The sequence below is a fragment of the Sorex araneus genome, chromosome X (assembly GCF_027595985.1).
Source record: "Sorex araneus isolate mSorAra2 chromosome X, mSorAra2.pri, whole genome shotgun sequence".
Lineage (NCBI taxonomy): Eukaryota > Metazoa > Chordata > Mammalia > Eulipotyphla > Soricidae > Sorex > Sorex araneus.
In genome coordinates, this window is record NC_073313.1 from 174,517,656 (window position 1) to 174,530,303 (window position 12,648).

Below are 12,648 nucleotides of genomic sequence, written 5' to 3' on the forward strand. Positions count from 1 at the left end.
GGTCCTTTATCAACTTTCAGCACACATCTCTCATCCTGAGTGATCCCTCCAACCATCATTGACTTAAATATCCTTTCTCTATCCCAGCTACCTTCTCCCCCAGCTCATAAGGCAGGCTTACAACTGTGGAGCAGTCCTCCTGGCCCGGTCTCTACTGTCCTTGGGTGTTAGTCTTATATTATAATATTTTATATTCCACAAATGAGTTCAGTCATTCTATGTCTGTTCCTCTCTTTCTGACTCACTTCACTTAGCATGATACTTTCCATGACCTTCCACTTATAAGCAAATTTCACGACTTCATGTTTCCTAAGAGCAGCATAGTATTCCATTGTGTAGATGTACCAAAGTTTTTTTTAGCCAGTCATCTGTTCTTAGGTACTCGGTTTTTTTCCAGATTCTGGCTGCAATGAACATAGAGGTGCAGATGTCACTTCTACTGTGCTGTTTTGTACCTGTGGGATATATTCCCAGAAGTAGTATTGCTGGGTCATATGGAAGCTCAGTTTCTAGTTTTTGAAGGAATGCCGATATTGTTTTCCAAAAAGGCTGACTCCTATATTTGTTTCCAACTGTTATTATAATAATTGACTATAAATTTAGGATTTTAATACAAACGTATTTTCATTTAACTCTGGAAGTCAGAAGTCCTACGATTAAGTTGTTAGGAGTTCTATTTTCTTTCTGGAACATCTAAGGAAAATCTAGTTTTTGACTTTAGGCTGTTTATATTTCATTAATTATGTCCCTTGGCTACCACTACATTGCAATGTGGTCACCCTGACCTCTGCTTCCATTATTCTCCTTGTATAATTTAGAATTTTCTGTTTCACTTTAATAATTTTTATTGGTTCATTATCTTGGGGTTTAGGGCCACACCCTGTGATGCTTAAGAGCTATCATCAGGAGGTACTCTCTCCAGTGCTCATTTTGCTTATTGAACTTTCTCTTCAGCTTTTTTGCTTCACTTTTATAAGGTCTCCTGTAATTGCTTGTAACCCACACAGATAATCCAGGATAATCTCCCTGTCTCAAAATTCTTATTCTAATCCTAGCTGCCAAGTTCTTTTTACATGTAAGTTACCAGATTCACGTGGTTGGGAATTAGGATGTCCACATTTTATGTATGTTTTGTGGGAGGAGATACACATATGCCAAGCACAACTACCTAAATTAAGATATGAAAGCATCAGGGATATGACAGTTTGTGTTTTGGGCAACAACAATGACTAAAATGAATTTAGGAACATCTTCCTGGACAGAATCAGAGAATGGGGGAAAAAATAAGAAAACAAAGATACTGAGGAAATCCCAGCATTGTGTTAATTTAAAATTTATGAGTGAGAAGGAGACTATTTCTCTTGGAAGTGAGAATATATAAATTGAAATTTTGGAAGGAAGAGACATCTTTTCCCAATGACCAATGTTTGACCTGACAAAGTAACACACTACAATAGTCAAAGGTTTATTTTATGTTCCATGCTGGGTCAGTCTCAGTAGAGAAAAACACTGTAAATGTGTGAACTGTTCAACTATTTGTAGAAGACAATTTCAACATGGGAAAACTGAATTCAACATTGTCTAGTCTTGTTCCCACATTTTGTGTTAGGAAAGTAAGGCCTGATATTTTCAACAGGTTGGCCAAGGACCCAGGACAAGTTGGTGTCAGAATTTGATTTCCGTCCTGCCTTTTCTTGAGTGAATCAGAGCACTTCGTCTCTTATCTCATAGGTCCCTTGAGCTATTAGGTACATGCTGGGTGGTAAGGGCATGAGAGAGAGGCATAGGTCTAGGACACATTTATTTTGATGGAACCTGAAGTGATTTTGTTTGGCACAAAGAGAGACAAAGAGAAACATGGTCTCAATAGCATATGGCAGGATATAGAACATTGCACTGGTGGAACTAGGTGTATATTTGGGAATTGAGAATCTCAAATAAAGACAATGCAGATCAGCTCACCCTCTCTGTTAACATAGCATTATAATTTCATTCTTTTCTAAAACTGGCTGCAATAAAAATCAGGGGAGGTCCAGTGACAGGCTGATATGAAAGCAAGTGCACACTGACAAGTTCATTACTGTTTCCCCTTTTAGTACCTTGCCTATTTTCTTTCTTGAGGAGCAAGAGCAGTTTATCCAGAATATTCTTGTAGCTTTTGGAGAAGAATTCCTCAACTGCTTTGAACACTTCATCAGTAATGTGATGGGTCAATTAGTAAGCAGTCAACACATAGTCTTATTGGCAGAGACACCGCAGAAATCCAACAGGACTTTAAAAGTTTCAGTTCCCTTTTCCTAATATAGTAACATATTTAAAGCTGTTTTAGATTAATTCTGGAACAAGGAAAGTGAGACAAACATGACTTCAAGCAGCATTAGCAGAAAATAAGATGTGAGGGGGAAACGAATCACAAAACCATAGGATATTGGGAACAACAGATCTGTGCAGAAGAGGAAGTGTATATATCTCAATATACACTTGAGATACTCCATACTTGTCTCCTCCCAGGTCACCAGGTTTCAATATGAATGAAGGCCTTCTGTACTTACAGTATTAGCTTCTATAAAGAAAACATATATTCAGATATTTAAGTGGGTCTTTAACGATTCATGGATATTGTCCCACAATAAATGCTCTGTGCAGGTGATTGGAATGCTTTTACAGCATCAGACCTTGGGTTCCTGGTGATATTTTCTTTCAGTTTAAAATGATGAGGGTTGGTATCTGGGTAGAGGTTGCCTATGAGATTTTAATTTAATGCTATAAAATTTGAACTGGTTGGGTAACTTTTATGTGATATTAATTGAATAAACCAAAGTGTTAAGGGGTAGGAAATTAACATAAAATAAAATTACTTTATGTGAAAATAATTTTTAATCATTTGTTGGTTTTTATATCAACAACATTAATGTGACTATCATAAAACAGCCATTAGCTTTTGTCTAGAATTTTATATAGATGTATATAATATATATATAGTAAGAATGATACAGAAACATGACTAGTAGGGTAATTTAATGAAATAACAGTTCATAGTTCTGCTAAAATCCTTCTTAGGCCAGGCTATGTATAGTAGGTATTTCCTAATATAGTAGGTATTTCCTAATATATTCTAGGTATAAACCAACATTATTTCAACTAGTACTTGGGATATAAATGGTTATGTTTGCATGGTATCAGTGATTTTATTCTAAGTTCAAACTTGAGATTATTTTTTGAAAGGATGATGATTTGAGTATTCCCCTCTTCTCTTCTGTCCATCCTACCCACCTTCCTTCCCTCCCTACTTCTGTGTATCCACAGATAGGACCTTTCCGGGGGGAGCCAACAGCTGTGCACTCTAGGCTTTTAACTCTAGATTCATTTTAGTTTTCTGAACACTCCTCTTTAATTTTCCGAGTATCCCATCAACTGAAGTTATTTAGCACAAATTCCAGCCTTTCCTTGTTCAAATGCATTTCACAGCCCTCTACTTTTATAAAGAAAATTTTATAACAATTTTTATGATTTCAGCTCAGTACACAAATGCATATAAATATGCATACATTATGAAAACAAGTTTTCCTGAACAATTATGTACTGCAAAGCAAAATGAAGGGGAACTTGAGCCACTGTTACAGTCATCATATGAATTCAAGGCCTTAACTATTGAGGTTGGCAGCTGGCTCCAACTAATTTAGCAATATGAACATTCTTAGTAAGGATCACTGCAGTGAGTATACTGCTGTGTTTTCTATCCCATCCCTTAATTTTCTTGAAGAATAATTAGTTGAGGGTTGGAGTGATAGTACTCTCTATCACAGTGGGCCGGATGCTTGCCTGACCTGGGTTCGATCCTTGGCACCCCATGTGGTTCACTGAGCCCTACGAGAATGCTCCCTGAGCAAAGAGCCAGGAATAAGGCTGAGTATTGCTGAATATGGCCGCCAAACCAAAAATAAAATAAAGAATAATTAGTTGAAGCACACTTAGATAATTTTATTACTCACTGCTGTATTACAACCCAAAATTTGAATTCATTCCCAAGAAATTATGAGAAATATAATTAGATAAATTTAACTATTTTGTAACAGACTTATCTTCAGGCCATTTATTGTCTATGGGTGTACAAGATTGTTTTATGCTTTTTTTTCTCTCCTATTCGTGCATTGTTTGATTTTTTTTCTGCTTTTTAATTTTTTTAATTTTTTTAATTTTTATTTTTTAATTTCTTTAATTAGTGAGTCACTATGAGGGTGTAGATACATATTTACACATTTTTTAGCTTGTTTTTCCCTCATACAATGTTCGCAAACCCATCCATCCACCAGTGCCCATTCTCCATCACCAATAAACCCAGTATCCCTCCCACCCCCCAATTCCATCTAACCCCCCACCACACCCTGCCTCTGTGGCAGGGCATTCCCTTTTGATCTCTCTCTCTAATTGGGTGTTGTGGTTTTCAATAGGGGTATTGAGTGGCCATTGTGCTCAGATTCTAGTCTACTTTCAGCATGCATCTCCCTTCCCGCGTGGGATCTCCAACCACATTTTACTTGGTGTTCCTTTCTCTATCTGAGCTGCCTTTTTCCCCAGCATGTGGGACCAGCTTCCAAGCCATGGAGCCAACCTCCTGGTACTTATTTCTACTATACTTGGATATTAGTCTCCTACTCTGTTATTTTATATTCCACAGATGAGTGCAATCTTTCTCTGTCTGTCTCTCTCTTTCTGACTCATTTCACTTAGCATGATACTTTCCATGCTGATCCACTTATATGCAAAGTTCATGACTTCATTTTTTCTAATGGGAGCATAGTATTCCATTGTATAGATGTTCCAAAGTTTCTTCAACCAGTCATCTGTTCTCGGGCACTCGGGTTTTTTCCCAGATTCTGGATATTGTAAACAGTGCCACGATGAACATATAAGTGCAGATGTCATTTCGACTATGCTTTTTGCTTCTCTGGGGTATATTCCCAGAAGTACCTGGGTCAAATGGGAGCTCAATTTCTAATTTTTTGAGAAGCATCCATATTGTTTTCCAGAAGGGCTGAACCAGTCGGCATTCCCACCAGCAGTGTAGAAGGGTCCCTTTCTCCCCACATCCTTTCCAACAGTGGTTGCTTTTGTTCTTTTGGATGTGTGCCAGTCTCTCTGATGTGAGGTGGTATCTCATGGTTGTTTTGATCTGCATCTTCCTGATGATTAGTGATGTAGAGCACTTTTTCATGTGCCTTTTGGCCATTGGTATCTCTTCCTTGGGAAAGTTTCTGTTCTTTTCTTCGTCCATTTTCTGATGGGGTTGGATGTTTTCTTCTTGTAGAGTTCAACCAGTGCCTTATATACCCTTGATATCAACCCCTTATCTGATGGGTATTGGGTGAATATCCTTTCCCATTCTGTAGATTGTCTTTGTATTCTGCTCACTGTATCTTTTGTGGTGCAGAAGCTTCATAGTTTAATGTAATCCCATTTGTTTATCAGTTTCCTCTTGATTGGTCAGGTGCATGTCATCTTTGAAGATACCTTTAGCTTCAATATCATGGAGGGTTTTGCCAACCTTGTCTTCAATGTACCTTATGGTTTGTGGTCTGATGTTGAGGTCTTTAATCCATTTTAATCTGACCTATGTGCATGGTGTCAGGTCGAGGTCTAAGCCCATTCTTTTGCATGTGGTTGTCTAGTTGTGCCAGCACCACTTGTTAAAGAGGCTTTCCTTGCTCAACTTCACATTTCTTGTTCCCTTATCAAAGATTAGATGGTCATACATTTGGGGTTGTGTGTAGGGACATTCCACCCTGTTCCATTGGTCTGAGGCTCTGCCTTTGTTCCAGAACCATGCTGTTTTGATTATTACCGCTTTGTAGTAGAATTTAAAGTTGGGGAGGGTGATGCCTCCCATCGATTTTTTCCCAAGAATAGTTTTAGCGATCCATGGGCGTTTGTTGTTCCATATGAATTTCAGGATTGCTTGATCCATTTCTTTGAAGAATGTCATGGGTATCTGTATAGGGATCGCGTTGAATCTGTATAATGCTTTGGGGAGTATTGCCATTTTGACACTGTTGATTCTTCCTAACCACGAGCAGGGGATATGTTTCTATTTCCTCATGTCCTCTTTTATTTCATGGAGTAGCATCTTATAGTTCTCTTTGTAGAGGTCTTTTACTTCCTTAGTTAAGCTGATTCCTAGGTACTTGATTTTCTGGGGCACGATTGTGAATGGGATTGCTTTATTCATGTCCCTTTCCTCTGCCTCATTGTTTGCATATAGGAAGGCCATGGATTTTTGGGTATTGATTTTATAGCCTGCAACTTTACAAGTCTATTGTTTCTAAGAATTTCTTAGTAGAGGCTTTAGGCTTCTCTAGATATAGTATCATATCATCTGCGAATAGGGAGAGTTTTTGATTTCTTCCTTTCCTATCTGGATGCCCTTGGAATCTTTTTCTTGCCTAACAGCTATTGCAAGTATTTCCAGGACTATATTGAACAGAAGTGGTGAGAGTGGGCATCCTTGTCTTGTCCTTGATCTTAGAGGAAAGGCCCTAAGTTTTTCCCCATTAAGGATAATGCTTGCCATAGGCTTGTGTTAGATGGCTTCGACTATCATGACGAAAGTTCCTCCAAAACCCATTTTGTTGAGGGTTTTCATCATGAACGGAGTTGGATCTTGTCAAATGCTTTCTCTGCATTGATTGATATGATCATATTGTTTTTATATTTACTTTTGTTAATATGATGGATTATGTTGATTGATTTCCGAATGTTAAACAATCCTTGCATCCCTGGGATGAATCCCACTTGGTCATGGTTTAAGATCTTTTTGATGAGTTTTTGGATTCTATTTGCTAGTATTTTGTTGAGGATTTTCGCATCGGTGCTCATCAGGGATATTGGTCTATAATTTTCTTTCTTAGTGGTGTTTTTGTTTGCTTTTGGTATTAGGGAGATATTTGCTTCATAGAAACTGTTTGGGAGAGTTCCTGTTTTTTAAATTTCCTGGAAAAGTTTGAGGAGAACTGGCAACAGGTCTTCTTTAAAAGTTGGAAGAATTCGCCAGTGAATTCATCTGGATGTGGGCTTTTGTTTTTGGGAGACTTTTGATTATAGTTTCAATTTCCTTGCTATTAATGGGTCTATTCAGGTATTCCAAGTCTTCTTGGTTCAGTCTTGGGAGATTGTAGGAGTAAAGGATTCATCCATTTCTTTAAGGTTCTCTTGTTTTGTGGCAGGCTGACTTTCAAAGTAGTCTCTGATGATCTGAATTTCATTGGTTTCTGTTGTGATGTCCCCCTTTTCGTTCCTGATTCGGTTTATTAGGGTTCTTGCTCTCTCGTTCTTTGTGAGTCTTGCTAGTGGTTTATCAATCTTGTTGATACAATTTCTATTTTTCCGATTCTATTGAGGTATGTTTTCTGGCCCAGTACATAGTCTATTTTGGAAAATGTTCCATGTGCACTGGAAAAGAATGTGTATTCTTTCTTTTTGGGGTGTAAAGCCCTGTATAGGTCTATTCGGCCTCTCTCTTCTTTTCTTCCTTCAGTGTCAGTATTTCCTTGGTGAGTTTTATTCTTGTCGATCTATCCAGAGGTGATAAGGCAGTGTTGAAGTCTCCGACTACTATTGTGTTGCTAGCAATGTCCTCCTCCTTAAAGTCTGGTAGGACTTGTTTTAAGTATTTTGCCGGTCGTTCATTAGGTGTGTATATGTTTAAGAGTGTGATTTCTTCCTGTTGTACATATCCCTTGATAAATAGAAAGTGACCTTCACTGTCCCTTCTGATGTTTTTCAATCTGAAATCTATGTTGTTGGATACTAGTATGGCCACCCCAGCTTTTTGAGGGAGTTGTTTACTTGCAGGAATGTTTTCCATCCTTTGACTTTGAGTCTGTGTTTGTTCTGACTGTTCAGGTGTATTTCTTGTAGGCAGCAGAATGTTGCGTTTTGTTTCCAAATCTATTTTGCCACTCTGTGTCTTTTAATTGGTGCATTTAGGCCATTGACATTGAGAGAGATGATTGTCATGGGGTTTCGTGTCATCTTTCTGTGGGGTTTATTGTTCTTGTAGGGTTTTTCCTTGTCTTACAAAAGCCATTTTAGTCCTTCTTTTAATTTTGGTTTTGAGTCTATTAGTTCCTTAACTCCTATTAACTTACAGGAGTTAGGAACTCCTATAAGAAGTTCCTTAGTTGTTTATCCATGACATTGTGTATGGTTTCTTCACCTTTGAGTGAGAGCTTAGCCAGATAAAGTAATTGTGTTGAGGTGTTCATTTTATTGAGTTTTTTCACTATATCCCACCATTGTCTTCTGGCTTGGAGGGTTTCCTCTGGTAAGTCTGCTGTGAATCTAAGGGGTGCTCCTTTGTATGTGATTTCTTTTTTTTTCTTTTTGGGTCACACCCAGTGATACACAGGGGTTACTCCTGGTGCTACATCAGGAATTACTCCTGGCGGTGCTCAGGGGACCATATGGGATGCTGGGATTCTAACCTGGGTCGGCTGTGTGCAAGGCAAATGCCCTACCCGCTGTGCTATCTCTCCAGCCCCTGTGATTTCTTTTTTTGACCTTTCTGCTTTCAGTATTGTGTTCCTATCCGTGGCATCCATCATTCTGACTATGATATGTCTTGGAGTCTTTTTATTTTTATTTTTAATTATTTTAAAAATTTATTTTATTGAATCACCATGTGGAAAGTTACAAATTTCTCAGGCTTATGTCTCAGTTATACAATACTCAAACACCCATCCCTTCACAAGTGCCCATATTCTACCACCAAAAACCCCAGTATACCTCCCACCCCCTGTCCCCCCACTCCGCCTCCGTAACTGATAAATTTCACTTCATTTTCTCTTTACCTTGATTACATTCCATATTTTAACACGAAACTTACTATTGTTGTTGGAGTTTCCCCCAGAAAAGACAGCCCTACTGCCAAGAAAGCATTTGATATTTAGCTTTCCATTGCTGAGAATGAAGATATATGAAGTCCCACTGTTCCAAGTACATAATTTTTTTTTCCTTTTTCCCACGCCACCAAGTTCATGGCTGCTTAATAATCCTCATAATGTGGCTGACACCACACCGCTGACAAGGGAAAAAAATACCGAGAAAGAAGGATATTTCCCGTCCTCGGCTGGTGTGGGACTATGGCTTAGTTCACAGTCTTGAGACATGGCTGCAAGCAGTTTCTGGAACCAAAAGTAGTCTAGTTGGCCTCAGATCCTGGTTGATCAGCAGCAAAGCGGCCGCACAAAAGTGTGGCCACCTGGGTCATATCTTGGTGGGGTGTGTGCTGGTATCGGCTCCGGCCCAAGACTGCGCAAGCATCCCACTGTTCCAAGTACATAATTTTTTTTTCTCCTTCCCACGCCAACAAGTTCTTACCTGCTTAATAGACCTCATAATATGGCGGACGCCATGCCGCGTTTCTCCCCGAAAAGGGAAAAGAACTGAGAAAGAAGGATGTTTCCTCTCTTCGGCCGGCGTGGGGCTATGGCTTAGTTCACAGTCTAGAGAAATGGCTGCTACTTTGATTACCTTCAATATTTCAACAAAAAAACTCACTATTATTGTTTGTAGTTTCCCTCCAAAGTCAGACCTGCTAAAAAGGAACCGTTTCAAATTGCTGACAATTAAGAGATATTCGGTCGTGGCCGCGCGGTTTTGGATTTCTGTATAAAGTCCAGGGAAAATTCTGCCAGAAATTGCATCACTGCAAACTTTCACTTCCCTTTTGTGGTGCTCATAGGATGGAAAATCCTGGAGAGAGAAACCCTATTTCCCCTGGCGCCACATGGGGCAGTGGCTCAGTTCACAGTTCAGAGGCATTTCTGCGAGCTGCTCATGTCCAAAGTAGTTCAGTTGGCTCCGGGATCGTGCCCGTGCAGCAGCGGAAAGGCCACACAACTGTGGCTTCTGCACTTAAATATCAGTGTAGGGCGGGGCCCGTAACCCCTCACCCCCCGGGATTTCCCGCACATCCTGCAGCAGCTGGGCTGGTACTTTCATCTTTTTGCTTAAAAAGCGGTGATCGCCATGCTGTGCCCAGAAAGGAAGGGTTGAGAGAGAGAAACCCTTCTCCACAGCACCGCATGGGGCAGTGGCTCGGTTCACAGTTCAGAGGCATTTCTTCGAGGTGTTCCTGTCCAAAATAGTTCAGTTGGCCTCTGGGATCATGATCGTGCAGCAGTGGAAAAGCATCTTTGAGTCTTTTTGTTAGGGTCCCTTCTAATTGGCACCCTTCTGGCTCCTAGGATCTGAACATCTGCATTATTCATCTCTGGGAACTTTTCATCAATGATTTCTTTAACTGTGGCTTTCTCATTAGGGTTGCCTTCCTGTCCTTCTGGAACTCCAATGATTCTTATATTATTCCTCTTGGCATCATCCCCTGCGTCTCTGATTCACCTTAGAGCTATTTTAAGGTCTTTTCCAATTGTTTGTTGTAGCATGTGGGCTTTCTGTTGCTCATCTTCAAGCTCACTAATTCTCTCTTCAGCTGTAGCCATTCTACTGTTGAGGGCTCCCACTGTGTTTTTTATTTCAACTAGAATGTCTTTTATTTAAGACATTTCTGAATGTAGCTTTCCTATTTCTGCTGTCATTTCTTCCCGTAATTTCTTTGCTGACTGCTCCACCGTTTCTTTAAGTTCGATGAACATTCTCAGAATTTCTTCTCTGAATTCTTTATCAGAGAGATCACATTTGTGGGAAACCCCTGCTGAGGCTTCTGGAATGTTTTCTTCGTCCTCTCCTTGCTGAGGGGATTTGCAGTTTCTTAATGCTTTCACGGTTGTATGGAGGTGGGACCTTCCAGTTCACTAAGGCTAATTTCTCTTTTCATGAGTTTTCGTATTTTGGTGTAATTGGAGTAGGCTAGTGGTTAATTTAGCCCTTTGTGTTTGAGGTAACTGGGGAGATCTCCACAAAGTTAGTTAATGGGGATTGAGATGTCTGTCAAGTACAGTAGAACAGCTGACAATAACTGCGGCCCCTGGGGAGTATGCCCACTGCAGTGGGGCCACGCCCGCTACCAAAGAGGCCAAGCCCCTTTTGGCCACTGGCCGCTGGCTGGAGATGGGGTCCGGGGCCGCGCTTGGGCACCATGGGCTGGGAGGCTCAGTGAGGGGAAGAGGCGTACCTGGATGAGGAAGCAGGAGGCTGGAGATGGGGTCTGGGGGCCGCGTGCAGAGCATGTGGGCACCGAGGGCTGGGAGGTTCAGTTGCACTGTTTGGTTTTTTAAAAATTCTTTTATGTCCAATGGCTCCCCTTTACCTATCTCATCAAGAAAGCATAGACAGCTTTGTCCATTTATAATCACCATTCAGTTCCTCAATTCTTCCTCCCCTGCAATTATTCTGGGGGCTCATTCTTCAGACTGTGAATTCAGATACTCCAAAGTTTCCACTTCACACTCACGCCCTGGTCTTCTGTTAGGCCTTTGTTGATGACTCTAATCTTCAGCCATCAATTTTTTCCCAATCCTACAGAACAACTGTTGCAACAGGAGACTAGTTGTTGGGAACAACAGTAGAATCATGATGTGTCTACTACATTTCATTTTCCTCTTTTTTTTCCCTATGGTAAAATGAAATCTTAGTTTTTGTTCTTCTCTGACTCAAACTCCTGGAGAACTGGGAACTTTTGTTCTGTATTTATAAAATAAAATTCTTAAAGTATTGGCCACAAATGTAGGGGCTTTCTGAATGTGAACTGATTAAAATTAAGTGTGATGTGTTTTGCTTTCTTTTGACATGTATTTGCTATTTTTCTCTGTGAACTTTATCTTTAACATTTTGTTGAAAATAAGAATTATGGCTTAAATTCATTGCAAGCCTTTATTATTGAGGTGCAACTTTAAGAATTTACCTATGTCACTTTTCAACATGTGTAAATTCTAATCTGATTTCTGAAACCATCTATTTTCTTCCTCCTATTTGAACTTCATACAAATGGATTAATTAATTTATTTTTATTTTTTATTTATTTTTTTTTTACCTCAGCATTCTTTTTTTTTTTCTTTTATTAGTTCACCATGTGGAAAGTTACAAAGCTTTCAGGTTTAAGTCTCAGTTATACAATGCTCAAACACCTGTCCCTTCACCAGTGCACATATTCCACCACCAAGAATCATAATATACCGTCCCCCTTCCCCCCACCTCCCCAGCCCCCCACCCCGCATGTGTAACTGGTAAATTTCACTTTACTTTGATTACATTCAATATTTCAATAAAAAATTTCACTATTATTGATTTGGAGTTTCTCCCCCCTAAAGTCGATCTGCTGAAAAGAAAGCATTTGGTAACAAATGGATTAATTTAATATGTGATTTTTGGTATTTCTGACTTCTCCCACTGAATATTTTATATATGGTACCTGTGTTTATTTTTGTGAGTAGTTATGAATTAATCTTGTTACAGTACATTCTTTATGGCAGACAGGTGTTGGACTACATCCAGTGATGCTCAGGTGTTACTCCTGACTCTGTCCTCAGGAATCACTCCTGGTTGTATGTGTAGGGCACCATATGGGATATCAGGAACCAACCCCAAATCAAAGTCAGTTGTGTGCAAGGCAAGTGATGGAGATTTTAATGTATTTTTTACCCCAGGAAGATATGAATAAGTGATATATAAAGAAGCACATACTGTATTTCT

General features: G+C 39.6%; 1 protein-coding gene across 1 annotated transcript in view; it reads left to right on the top strand.

Annotated features, from left to right (window-relative positions):
• NCKAP5 (NCK associated protein 5) overlaps window positions 1-12,648 on the top strand; it is a 1,232,229-nt gene that overhangs the window by 487,032 nt on the left and 732,549 nt on the right. The window lies entirely within an intron of this gene.